This window comes from Phyllobates terribilis, unplaced genomic scaffold (assembly GCF_046119375.1).
Source record: "Phyllobates terribilis strain yellow unplaced genomic scaffold, ASM4611937v1 Scaffold_5__5_contigs__length_657084704, whole genome shotgun sequence".
Taxonomy (NCBI): domain Eukaryota; kingdom Metazoa; phylum Chordata; class Amphibia; order Anura; family Dendrobatidae; genus Phyllobates; species Phyllobates terribilis.
In genome coordinates this window covers 30,072,929-30,086,330 of record NW_027362765.1, presented here as the reverse complement: position 1 = coordinate 30,086,330, position 13,402 = coordinate 30,072,929, and the positions used below count along the sequence as shown (strand labels likewise).

Here is a 13,402-nt window from a genome sequence, read left to right as displayed (position 1 = left end):
AATGACCCCAAACACACCTCCAGGCTGTGTAAGGGCTATTTGACCAAGAAGGAGAGTGATGGGGTGCTACGCCAGATGACATGGCCTCCACAGTCACCAGACCTGAACCCAATCGAGATGGTTTGGGGTGAGCTGGACCGCAGAGTGAAGGCAAAAGGGCCAACAAGTGCTAAGCATCTCTGGGAACTCCTTCAAGATTGTTGGAAGACCATTTCCGGTGACTACCTCTTGAAGCTCATCAAGAGAATGCCAAGAGTGTGCAAAGCAGTCATCAAAGCAAAAGGTGGCTACTTTGAAGAACCTAGAATATAAGACATATTTTCAGTTGTTTCACACTTTTTTGTTAAGTATATAATTACACATGTGTTAATTCATAGTTTTGACGCCTTCAGTGTGAATGTACAATTTTCATAGTCATGAAAATACAGAAAAATCTTTAAATGAGGTGTGTCCAAACTTTTGGTCTGTACTGTACATTACCCCTGCAAGTCTCCTTCATTATTAGCTAAGTAGGAAGAAGAGTAGATATCATCTTCAATAAGATTGATGCAAATCTTTTTAGAGGAAGAGAAAGGTACATTAGAGAAAACGTCATTGAGATTAAAAGAACTGATTGAGGGGGCCTTGAAATATAAGTCTGATCCTGAGTTCTCTAACAGGGAGGAGAGTTTAAAAACTGCAGTAGAATGTCAGCTTAATATAAAGGTCAGAAAACACAAGAGGTTTATCAGGGATTGCTCCAAATTTATAGAGAAACAAACCTATCCATCTCCATCAGCGCCACCGAATCCACCCACAGACATTTTCTCCTCGGATCTACTGAGATTGAATTGGGCTCTACAAATGCACCAGTGAGGAATTACCCTAAGTCCAGAGGACAAGGTAAGAGGGGTAATTTTAAAAGATGGATGGGACAAGGATCAGACAGGATGATGCAAAAATATCGCTCAAATATTCAAGCATCTTCCTCTTTGGGTTCGGCCTCTTCTTCTTTTTTAGAGAACCGATATTTGATCCCTTAACATATTTGAGATCAGACCACTCTTCAAAACAATCAGTTGAAACAACAAAAGGGACTAATCAGAGTATTTTGTTGTTCAAAATGTTTTTATTTAAAGTTTTTTCAAATATTATGGGGGAAAGGGGTACAGAAAAGAAAAGGGGAAGTCATTAGGAAAAGCATGGGGAAACAAGGGACAAAACGGAAAAAAGGGGTAAAAAAGGATACTTCGTAAAGCAGACAATATAAGGATTAATCAGAGCATTTTGACTATAAGGGAGAATCAAATTATTAATTTGTCCTCATATACACTAGCAGAACAGGAAAGATCCGTACTCAGTAGAGGTCTGACATTTGTCCCTACAACAAGGTTTGATCCATTAACATGGATAAAGGATCTTTACCTTTTTCACAAGGAAACTAAAGTGGAAGAGATTCTTTTTATACAATGATAGGGCTAAGTGTCAGCAATTGGGTATACCTCGAGGATCTCCCAGATGTGATGTTTTTTACTGAGCTGTCGGAGGAAGGCGAAAAACGAATTGGGGAAGGCCCTTTCTCTGATTTAAAACCTAAAAACACGAGGATGCCTTCCACTGGTGATTTCAGGAGTATCGATATATATTTTTGAAATTGGTTACTGAGGATATACACAATATTGATCGCAAATGGGAATCCAACCAACCTAATTTGTCACCGATAAACAGGAGAGTATTGGATGGTCTTGATGGCAATACTCATATTGTCATCAAGCCATCAGATAAAGGTGGAAACAAGGTGGTGATGGATAGTGCTAAATATTGTGGTAGATCGACTCACTTGGTTGCACATAGAGGTACACAGGAACACTCTCTTTAAATTTTCTGCTAAGTTTCTGAGTACTGCATAAACTACAGCAATGTTAGCAAAAAACAAACACAGCCTTCCTGGTCTAACAGGAAAAACAAAACATAACCATAATGTATGGCACAGTGCTTGTTGCTACAGGCAACCGCCCGCTTCAGGAACAAACTGTTTATCTTTCCATCATTTCCATCATAGACCTCAAGCATTTCCATCATATGACAAAACAGCTCAGAGCTTTCACCTCCAGGCCCTCCCCATACCAAATGCTCTGAAAGGCTGGGATTTTATCCTGAGTTCCTCCTTTTCTACAGGTGTTTAATCACCCTAGCACTAAGATGGCTGATTAACCCCTTTCTATACTTGTGTGTGCTGGAACATTTTTTCTATGTTTATATCACTGGAGTTAACAATCTTAGTGTTACACATCTTCTCTCCAGCACTTTGCCAATGACTTTATCACAATATGTAGATATACAGGTGCTTCTCAAAAAATTACAATATCATCAAAAAGTTAATTTATTTCAGTTCTTTAATACAAAAAGTGAAAGTCATATTATATAGAGTCATTACAAACAGAGTGATCTATTTCAAGTGTCTATTTCTGTTAATGTTGATGATTATGGCTTACAGCCAATGAAAACATAAAAGTCATTATCTCAGTAAATTAGAATATTTTGTAACGACAGCTTGAAAAATGTTTTTAAAATCTGAAATGTTGGCGTACTGAAATGTATGTTCAGTAAATGCACTCAATACTTGGTCGGGGTTCCTTTTGCATCAATTACTGCATCAATGCGGCGTGGCAAGGAGGCGATTAGCCTGTGGCACTGTTGAGGAGTTATGGAAGTCCAGGTTGCTTTGATAGCAGCCTTGAGCTCGTCTGCATTGTTGGATCTGGTGTCTCTCATCTTCCTCTTGACAATACCCCATAGATTCTCTATGGGGTTAAGGTCAGGCGAGTTTGCTGGCCAATCAAGCACAGTGATACTGTTGTTTTTAAACCAGGTATTGGTACTTTTGGCAGTGTGGACAGGTGCCAAGTCCTGCTGGAGAATGAAATTTCCATCTCCAGAAAGCTTGTCGGCAGAGGGAAGCATGAAGTGCTCTAAAATTTCCTGGTAGACGACTGCGCTGACTTTGGTCTTGATAAAACACAGTGGACCTACACCAGCAAATGACATGGCTCCCCAAACCATCACCGATTGTGGAAACTTCACACTAGACCTCAAGCAGCTTGGATTGTGGCCTCTCCACTCTTCCTCCAGACTCTGGGACCTTGATTTTCAAATGAAATGTCAAATTTACTTTCATCTGAAAACAACACCTTGGACCACTGAGTCCAGGTCTTTTTCTCCTTGGCCCAGGTAAGAAACTTTTGGCGTTGTCTATTGGTCATGAGTGGCTTGGCACAAGGAATGCGACACTTGTAGCCAGGGCTGTGGAGTCGGAGTCGTGGATTCGATGCCCATTTTGGTGGAGTCGGAGTCGGAGCTGGAGTCGGTATAAAATGGACTGAAAATATATAATAAATTGGGTACAGTAGTTCAATGCAGTTTGCGGGGAATATTTTTTCATAAGAATTTGGGAAAGTTATGAAATGTCCTATAAATGTCTGTTTTATTCCTGATCTAAGGGTCTAGACTTTTAGCTGAGAAAAATGTGTCCTACCGTAAATGTATCAATTAAATATGAGCCATGTATGAGGGAGTCGGAGTTGTGGAGTCGGAGTTGGAGTCGGTGTCAGGGAAATTGAGGAGTCGGAGTCGAAGGTTTGGCTTACCGACTCCACAGCCCTGCTTGTAGCCCATGTCCTTGATACGTCTGTGTGTCGTGGCTCTTGAAGCAATGACTCCAGCAGCAGTCCACTCATTATGAATCTCCCCCAAATTTTTGAATGGCCTTTTCTTAACAATCCTTTCAAGGCTGTGGTTATCCCGGTTGCTTGTGCACCTTTTTCTACCACACTTTTTCCTTCCACTAAATTTTCCATTAATATGCTTGGATACAGCACTCTGTGAAGAGCCAGCTTCTTTAGCAATAAACTTTTGTGGCTTACTCTCCTTGTGGAGTGTGTCAATGACTGACTTCTGGACATCTGTCAAGTCAGCAGTCTTTCCCATGATTGTGGAGCCTACTGAAACAGACTAAAGGACCTTTTTAAATGCGTAGGAAGCTTTTGCAGGTGTTTTTTGTTAATTATTCTAATTTACTGAGATAATGACTTTTGTGTTTTCATTGGCTGTAAGCCATAATCATCAACATTAACAGAAATAAACACTTGAAATAGATCACTCTGTGTGTAATGACTCTATATAATATGAGTTTCACTTTTTGAATTGAAGAACTCAAATAAATTAACTTTTTGATGATATTCTAATTTTGTGAGAAGCACCTGTATGTCTTAGAATTTTATCGGATCACTCTACATATCAGATTCTCCAAGATCCCAAGAAGGAATATACGTCAGAATTGTCTCAGATCCTTATGGGAGCCCTTCATTGAGGTTTGGTATCCAAGAATGAATTTAGCTGTCTGCTTCCTAAGTATCCTCTGACAGCGACCTTTTTTGCCCTCCCGAAGATTCAAAAGGGCATCAATCCTTGGAAGGCGAGACACAATGTCTTGGGGATTGACGCCCTTTGCCAGAATTCAAGTATTTACTTGGATAGACTTCTTAGATTGTTCAAGACTGCCCTCCCTTCCTATCTAAGGGACACGACCGACCTACTGAATAAGCTGGAAGATATAACGATTAATCCAGGTACCATTTTGGCTTCCTTACACGTGGAGCACCTGAACACCAATGATTTAGGCCTGTACTTCACATATGAGGTTGGGGGGATGAGATTGCATTTTCAGATGTCTGTATATTAAGGTAGGGGGGATGGCTCTCTCAGGACTTCGATATATCGTAAGACTACGGCGACTAAAAGTCTACTCAAATGAGAGAGCCATCACTCCACCCCATTAAAGAGAGGTATTCCAAAGTGGCAATTTCTGAGATTAAGAAGAAATTGCTCTTCTTTGGCCAAGTTCCAGGTTCAATCTATGGACCTTAGAGGAAGATTCTTGGATGAGGGGGTATTCCAACGGGATTGTGAAATCAGCATATAGACATGCATTAGATACCAACAGGCCATCCTTACTGACCCTTAAACCAAGAAATGAATCGGATTCTATTACAAACTTAATAGGCACCTATTACAATCAGTCCAATAAGATCATGAACAAGGACACGTCTGAGTGTCCGCCTCCTGTGAGCGTACACTCCCGAAAAAAGTGCACGGCGGTCTATGGCCCCTGTCACAGCATACATACAGACCCAGCTTTGCAGGGAATTTTAGGACGTATGCCCCGACAGGGACAAAGAACGCAATGTGAAAGCACCCTAAGACTTCGGGTGTGGTGTATCTCCGCACGTGCACGTGTCCTATGGATTACATGGGTAAGACCAAACGTGAACTACGTGTACGTATCAGAAAACATCTAGGGGACATAAGGCACGGCAGAGATATACCACTGGCACGTCATGGTAATCTAAAACACGGGGGAGACGTAAGTCCCATCTTGTTTCACGTTATTTAAGTGGTTCCGGTATCCATTAGGCAGGGGGATTGGGACAAAAAATAATTCAACAGAAAACGAGATGGATTTATTGAAAGGAATCCCTTAACCCGAGAAGACTCAATGAGCAGTTCAACTTTGCTAGTTTCATGCAGCATCGGCGTCTCTGCCTCCTGCCGGGCAGAGACGCCGTTCCCCTCACCGCCGCGGTCCAGGTCCGGTGTCCTCCCACTCCCCTGCTGCTGTGGCGCGCAGCTTTCCGGGCTCTGTGCTTAGGGCGCGCTCCCTCCCTCTTAAAAGGGGCCGTGCGCGCCGTCCTATAGAGTCCCTGGCCAATGGCCGGAGGACTGCCCCTATATAAGGCACATCCTCCGAAATGGTGGTGCCTGTGCAAGGTTGTTGTTCCGTGTGCTAACACTTGCTTCAGCCCTCAGATCCCACTGCCTGTCTACAGTCCTGCCCGCCAGTCTGTCTACAGTCCTGCCCGCCAGTCTGTCTACAGTCCTGCCCGCCAGTCTGTCTACAGTCCTGCCCGCCAGTTTGTCTACAGTCCTGCCCGCCAGCCTGCTTACCTGGAAGCACCTGCCAGTTACCTGCCGTGCCCGCCAGCCTGCTTACCTGGAGCACCTGTCTGTTACCTGTTGTGCCCACCAGCCAGCCTACCTGGAGCACCTGCCTGTAACCTGCCGTGTCCGCCAGCCTGCCTACCCGGAGCACCCGTCTGGCTATCTGCCAAACCAGCCTGCTTATCTAACCTGACCATCCGTCTGCCTTCCTGCCGTGCTCATCTGCTGTACAGGTCAGTTCCTGCCATCTGACACATGGGAGTCACCTGCTCTCACACAAGGTCGGTCCCAGAGTGGCACCTGGTCCACCTGCGTGGTCCCTTCCTGGTTCAAGCAGTCGATTGAGCCGCCATGCGACCTTGGTCAGGCCGAGTAGGCACTTAGTCACGCCCCTCTGGTCCCTCCTTGCACCGAAGCACAGAGGTCCCACCACCCGGACCCGTAACATTTCATCTAAGTTTTAACTGATATTTCGGCTAACATAGAACCACAGTTTTGTATAGGCCCTGGAGGCCACAATATGTATATATGTCAACCATTTGGAGACTTAATTTTATATTGGTCATAGTCTTGTTGTAGGTGGGAGGGGTTTAGTACTTACATCTGATAATGGGAAGGTGTATCTATTTATTATTCTTTATATTCGTGGTTATGTTTGTATAAGTCCATTACATTCCCCTACCAAGCACACATGTATGTTCTTGATGAATACTTACGCTTATTTATCTATTTTTCTATAACTGCAGATATCAATGGGTTGGTTTGGAGGTAATTTTTGAAGGAAACATAGTTGGGGGAAACGCATTTTGCCTTGAGAGTTTTAACTGAATTAAAGGTTATATTTTAGGGGTCTATTTTTTGGGGGGTTTTATATTTGATTGGAGCCGGCCCTACATTTATTTTTCGGTTTATTTCTTTATTGTGAGATTGATCTGGCATGCTGAACTTCAGCAGCTGATCTGTTTGCTCTCCCTGGAGATAATCCTCTGTTAACGACTTTCTCATAGAGATGACAGGAAAATTTGACCAAGTAGAACAGTTATGTGTGGGGGAGTTGGGAGACATAGACAACAGCCGAATGACTGATCGGCCAATAGTTATCTAATGTGTATGAGGCCATTAGTATTACTCTGACAGGCAGAGAGAATACACCGCACTACAGTAGTACAGTGCATCACCTGAGCAATCAGAGGCTTGTATGTTGTATGATCACACTAATGAGGGTTGTTGAAAAACATTTAAAAAAGTTTTTAAGAGAAAAATAAATATCAGTTTTAGCTAGAGAGAAAGAACATTCTCCATTCTTGAAGACAGAGAGAAGACATCTTCTATATATCTGAGGTAATTGAAAGAAAACATCCATTATTATATTTGAGGCAGAAAGACAGAGGCAGAGAGCCTCCTCCATTATATCTGGGACACAGAGAGGGGGAGCCCTGTGCTCCCCATCGACACATCCCAATATATCTCCATGACAGCCGGAGCCTAACAATGGAGTCCTAGAACGATGTCATTAAATTATAAAGAGAAAACAAACAAGATAAAATACAGCGACATTCACTAAAGAGATAAGACGATCTACTTCTGGAATAATCTGTCCCCAGAATGTCTCCATTACAATGTACAGCTCCTACCGCAGAGAACAGCCCCTCATACATCTATAGCACCGGCCCCCCGGCCTGGATCCACATCTCCAGACTGGGGAACTGATCCCGGAGGTCGGTGCTGTGTCCCAGGGTCATCTGTATCTGCATCAGGAATGGAAGAGGGGAGGGTTTATATATTAGCTGGTGGGTGGTGCCATATTGTGGGGGGCAACTTGTACTATCACGTAGTATAATGTGTGGAATGATGCCGGTACTGTAGCAACATTATACTGTGTGTGGGGGAATCATACATAATGCATAAGGGGCATAATGAGAACAAAGATAAGGGCACTGTACTGTGAGCGCAATACGTGTTTCCATGTTGTTGTCTTTCATAGTTGGGTGGTATGTATCGATCAGAGGAAAAAGAACAAAAACTTTTGATTCTTAGAAAGTGGCAACAGAAAAACACCAAAACAGTCTCAGCACTGAGGGGGTTAATGCCCCCTGCGCCCAGTAATGGGGAATCTCCACATACCTCCACCTGCAGAGCCACCACCACATATATGGCTGTTCTGTGCACACAGGACCTGTGATGAGGTCACAGGAGGGGAGGAGTCAGGGGTCACATGATCAGGGGCCTCAGTGGATGCAGGACTCTGCTGTGCTGGTTGTCATGGTGCTGGATGAGGGGAAGGTTATGTGTGGGGTCAGGAGGGGTTTACAGTGTGGATGTAGCAGAGCCGCGTGTGTACGAGGTGTACGGAGCGGAGCCGCGTGTGTACGAGGTGTACGGAGCAGAGCCGCACGTGTACGAGGCGTACGGAGCGGAGCCGCGCGTGTACGAGGTGTACGGAGCAGAGCCGCGCGTGTACGAGGTGTACGGAGCGGAGCCGCGCGTGTACGAGGCATACGGAGCGGAGCCGCGCGTGTACGAGGCGTACGGAGCGGAGCCGCGCGTGTACGAGGCGTACGGAGCGGAGCCGCACGTGTACGAGGCGTACGGAGCGGAGCCGCGCGTGTACGAGGGGTACGGAGCGGAGCCGCGCGTGTACGAGGCGTACGGAGCAGAGCCGCGCGTGTACGAGGCGTACGGAGCAGAGCCGCGCGTGTACGAAGTGTACGGAGCGGAGCCTTGTGTGTATGTATGACGTGTACGGAGCAGAGCCGTGTGTGTACCACGTGTGCGGAGCAGAACCGTGTGTGTAAGGGGCAGAGCAGTGTGTGTGCAATATGTTTATAGCGTACCCACGTGCATACAACATATACGAAGCAGAGCCGTGTGTGTACGGAGCAGAGTCATGCATGTGTACAATGTGTACGTGTTGTGCTGGTGTAGCAACTCACTCGGGATAATAGGTAATATATAGTGATGAGCGAATATGTTCGGTTAACCCTTTCGGCGAGTATGCTCGGGCGAGTACCTTCAGCGTGCTCATTGATATGTTTGAATCACTCCCGTGTGCATGATTTGAGACTGTTTGACAGCTTTAATACATGCGAGGAATGATTGTTTCTTAAGCATTCCTCACATGTATTAAAGCTGTCAAACAGTCTCAAATCATGCACACGGGAGTGATTCAAACATATCAACAAGCACGCTGAAGATACTCAGTACTCGCCCGAGCATACTCGCCGAAAGGGTTAACCGAACATATTCGCTCATCACTAGTAATATACTAAAAACTGCAACTGACCCTTCTGGCTCCTGTACAGACTAGATATCCTGACCCCGCAGTCCCAATTGGTTCCTGAGTGAGCAGAGATAGCCCTAGCCACAGACTAGAAGAAGGCAACTTGGACCTAAACTGCCTAAAAGGCTGTCGGGTTGCTTCTCGTTCCTCCTAAAAAAAATGGAGAGCTGAGCAGCGTGTGAATTACTTAAAAAAGGCAACGTGTGCAGAAAAGGAAATATCCCAAAGTGAGTAGAATAAACCACAAATAGATAATATGCCACCTACTTTCTAGAAAGCAACAGAAGATGGGTGCAGAAAAAATTAATAAAACAGCAAAGAGAAAACCCTTGTCTGGAATTTCCCTGGCTGGTTTTAACAACAGAATGCCTGAACATCCATATGAAAACTATCACCAGCAGGAAATGCCAACAGAGGGGAGAATATAAAGCCGCACCCAAATAGGTCAGTAACTGAAAACACCTTTTACCCTAAAAAGACTGGAGAAATGATAACAGCTTCAAAACACCTGGGAAAAGGTGTGTCTGCAGTGGCTCAGTGGACAGAGAAGCCGACAACCAAACACAGGCTCAAGGGTTCAAACCCAGGAGCATGACAGGACCCCCCTTTCTACAAGGGGTCACTGGATCCAAACAGATCCCCAACTGCTGACAAAACTCCTAATAGTCGAACTGCATGCAAATCTTTTGCATCAACTCCGGCAATATCCTCCGGACTGAAACCTTTCTATTTAACCCAACATCTGCTCCCCCTCATACTCCTTGCCATGCAAATTTTCCACCTCAACGAAAGAATTACCCTCTGGAGCAAGACTACGTGATAAAGCATCAGCCCCATCATTATTAGTTTCAGGAAAATAAGTCACAGAGAAATCAACATCGGATTGACTGAGGACAGGAGCTTTAGATAAAGTGGTCTTGATGGCAGCAAAAGCATCAACTGCCTCAGTAGAACAAGATGAAAAGTCAGTACTCTTTTTTTTTTTTGTCATATCAGTAAGAGGTTTGACTATGACCAAAAAGTTCTTAATGAACTTAATGCTAAAAATTAGTAAACCCCAAGAAAGTCTGTAAAGCTTTGCGATTAGTTGGTTGTACCCAATCAAAGACTGCCTGTACCTTAACGGGATCCATCTGAGCACCATAATAAGATCTACTTTACACTCAGTATCAGAATCCTGAACAAGATCGGGAGAAAAATATCTGATACATGACATGGATTTAGATAAACAACTGGAAAACAGATTCCCCCAAAACGTAACCTTGCGAGTCTCCCAATTGATGACAGGATTGTGTTTCAGCAACCAGAGCATACCCACACAACTTTAGCTGGTAAAGAAGGAAGAACCATGAATGAAATAAATTCTGTGTGTAACACACCCACTCTCATGCACATATCTTCACTTTTAGTAGATACATGAGTTTGAATAAGGGGAGAACTATAAATTGAAGATACTTGAATAGGATGACCAATAGTTGCAACTGTGTACCCAAACTCGACAGCAAAATCACAGTCAATGAGATTTAAGGTGGAATCTGAGTCAACAAATGCAGAGGTAACTAGGACTAGAGATGAGCGTTGTTCGACTCGAACTGTTCGCCAATCTCAAATTCGAGCTGTTTTGGGCGGTGTTCGAGCCGTTCGGCGAACACGAACGATTTGAGAAAAATTCGGCTGTTCGAGGTTATGTTCGATAACTGTTCGTGCACCAAAATCATAACTGGATTTTTTCTCAGTAATGATGAAAATTAATGTTAATACGCAGTTTGAGTGAACAGCGGGGTGGGGGGAGGGGCAGGGGATGGATCTCTGCAGGAATAATGAAGATCTCCATTTTTTTTTCTCTTTCCCGCATTTACAGTGGGGAGGTGCAATCTGTCAGCCTATCAGCAGCGCACACACGGAGCGAAGTGCTTTTTTTCACACAAGCAAGGGCATGTGTCATTGGCAGTGTATGTCACATGTCCTTGCCCTATAAGACCAAGCCATTTTCCCCGTCGCCACCATTTTCTCACTGCTGCAGCTGCGTGTTAGACGGCACCGCTGTTGCTGTGTGCGCTATACCTTGTTAATTTCAAGCCAATTTTCGCACAAATCTACAGATAGCTTGGGAGTAGGGAATAGTTGTGATTTCAGTCCTTTTAAGGACTAGGTTACAGCATTCCCTACGACTTATCAGGCAGGTCTGTGCTCTTAAATAGATAGATTGTGGGAGTAAAGACTAATTGTAATTGCAGTCCTTTTCAGGACTAGGTTACATCAGTTCCTATCAGTTTTTGCCAGGCAGGTCTGTGCCAGTGCTGTGCAAGTTTTTTTCACAGCATTTGACTGAATCTAGCAAAGCTAATCTTTTTTGGCCTATTGCAGAGTGTGTTAGTCAGTGGAGTAGCCTATCTGTGTTGCAAGATATACCACCTGTGTATAGAATACCAATTTTTTTACTGCACCTAGTGAAGTAAAATGTTTTGGGCATAGCATCATTCTATTAGTCCATCTATACTGACCTCCATCAGGTTGCAAATTGAATATAATTTATATCTGCATCTAGCTCTGAAAAAATATTTGGCCTTCTAGCAGTGTGTGGGACTTTCTCTATTATTCCATCTATACTGACCTCCATCTTGTTGCAAATTAAAAATAATTTTTTGTCTGCATCTAGCTCTGAAAAAATATTTGGCCTTCTAGCAGTGTGTGGGACTTTCTCTATTAATCCATCTATACAGACCTCCATCAGGTTGCAAACTGAATATAATTTTTTTCTGCATCTACCTCTGAAAAAATATTTGGGCTTCTAGCTGTGTGTGGGACTTGTTCTATTAGTCCATCTATACTGACCTCCATCAGGTTGCAAACTGAATATAATTTTTTTCTGCATCTAGCTCTGAAAAAATATTTGGCCTTCTAGCAGTGTGTGGGACTTTCTCTATTAGTCCATCTATACTGACCTCCATCAGGTTGCAAATTAAAAATAATTTATATCTGCATCTAGCTCTGAAAAAATATTTGGCCTTCTAGCAGTGTGTGGGACTTTCTCTATTAGTCCATCTATACTGACCTCCATCAGGTTGCAAATTAAAAATAATTTTTTGTCTGCATCTAGCTCTGAAAAAATATTTGGCCTTCTAGCAGTGTGTGGGACTTTCTATATTAGTCCATCTATACTGACCTCCATCAGGTTGCAAATTAAAAATAATTTTTTGTCTGCATCTAGCTCTGAAAAAATATTTGGCCTTCTAGCAGTGTGTGGGACTTTCTCTATTAGTCCATTTATACTGACCTCCATCAGGTTGCAAACTGAATATATTTTTATTCTGCATCTACCTCTGAAAAAATATTGGGCTTCTAGCTGTGTGTGGGACTTGTTCTATTAGTCCATCTATACTGACCTCCATCAGGTTGCAAACTGAATATAATTTTTTGTCTGCATCTAGCTCTGAAAAAATATTTGGCCTTCTAGCAGTGTGTGGGACTTTCTCTATTAATCCATCTATACAGACCTCCATCAGGTTGCAAACTGAATATAATTTTTTTCTGCATCTACCTCTGAAAAAATATTTGGGCTTCTAGCTGTGTGTGGGACTTGTTCTATTAGTCCATCTATACTGACCTACATCAGGTTGCAAACTGAATATAATTTATATCTGCATCTAGCTCTGAAAAAATATTTGGCCTTCTAGCAGTGTGTGGGACTTTCTCTATTAGTCCATCTATACTGACCTCCATCAGGTTGCAAATTAAAAATAATTTTTTGTCTGCATCTAGCTCTGAAAAAATATTTGGCCTTCTAGCAGTGTGTGGGACTTTCTCTATTAATCCATCTATACAGACCTCCATCAGGTTGCAAGCTGAATATAATTTTTTTCTGCATCTACCTCTGAAAAAATATTTGGGCTTCTAGCTGTGTGTGGGACTTGTTCTATTAGTCCATCTATACTGACCTCCATCAGGTTGCAAACTGAATATAATTTTTTTCTGCATCTAGCTCTGAAAAAATATTTGGCCTTCTAGCAGTGTGTGGGACTTTCTCTATTAGTCCATCTATACTGACCTCCATCAGGTTGCAAATTAAAAATAATTTATATCTGCATCTAGCTCTGAAAAAATATTTGGCCTTCTAGCAGTGTGTGGGACTTTCTCTATTAGTCC

The 13,402-nt window shown here is 43.3% G+C and overlaps 2 protein-coding genes across 2 annotated transcripts in view; both read right to left on the bottom strand.

The window, feature by feature from the left end:
* LOC141271825 (uncharacterized) overlaps window positions 1–8,167 on the bottom strand; it is a 31,181-nt gene extending 23,014 nt beyond the window's left edge. The window contains exon 1 of the mRNA XM_073681995.1: window positions 8,101–8,167. The gene's annotated coding sequence lies outside the window, so the exon portion shown is untranslated. The remainder of the gene's footprint in view (window positions 1–8,100) is intronic.
* LOC141271824 (oocyte zinc finger protein XlCOF7.1-like) overlaps window positions 1–13,402 on the bottom strand; it is a 225,150-nt gene that overhangs the window by 152,706 nt on the left and 59,042 nt on the right. The window lies entirely within an intron of this gene.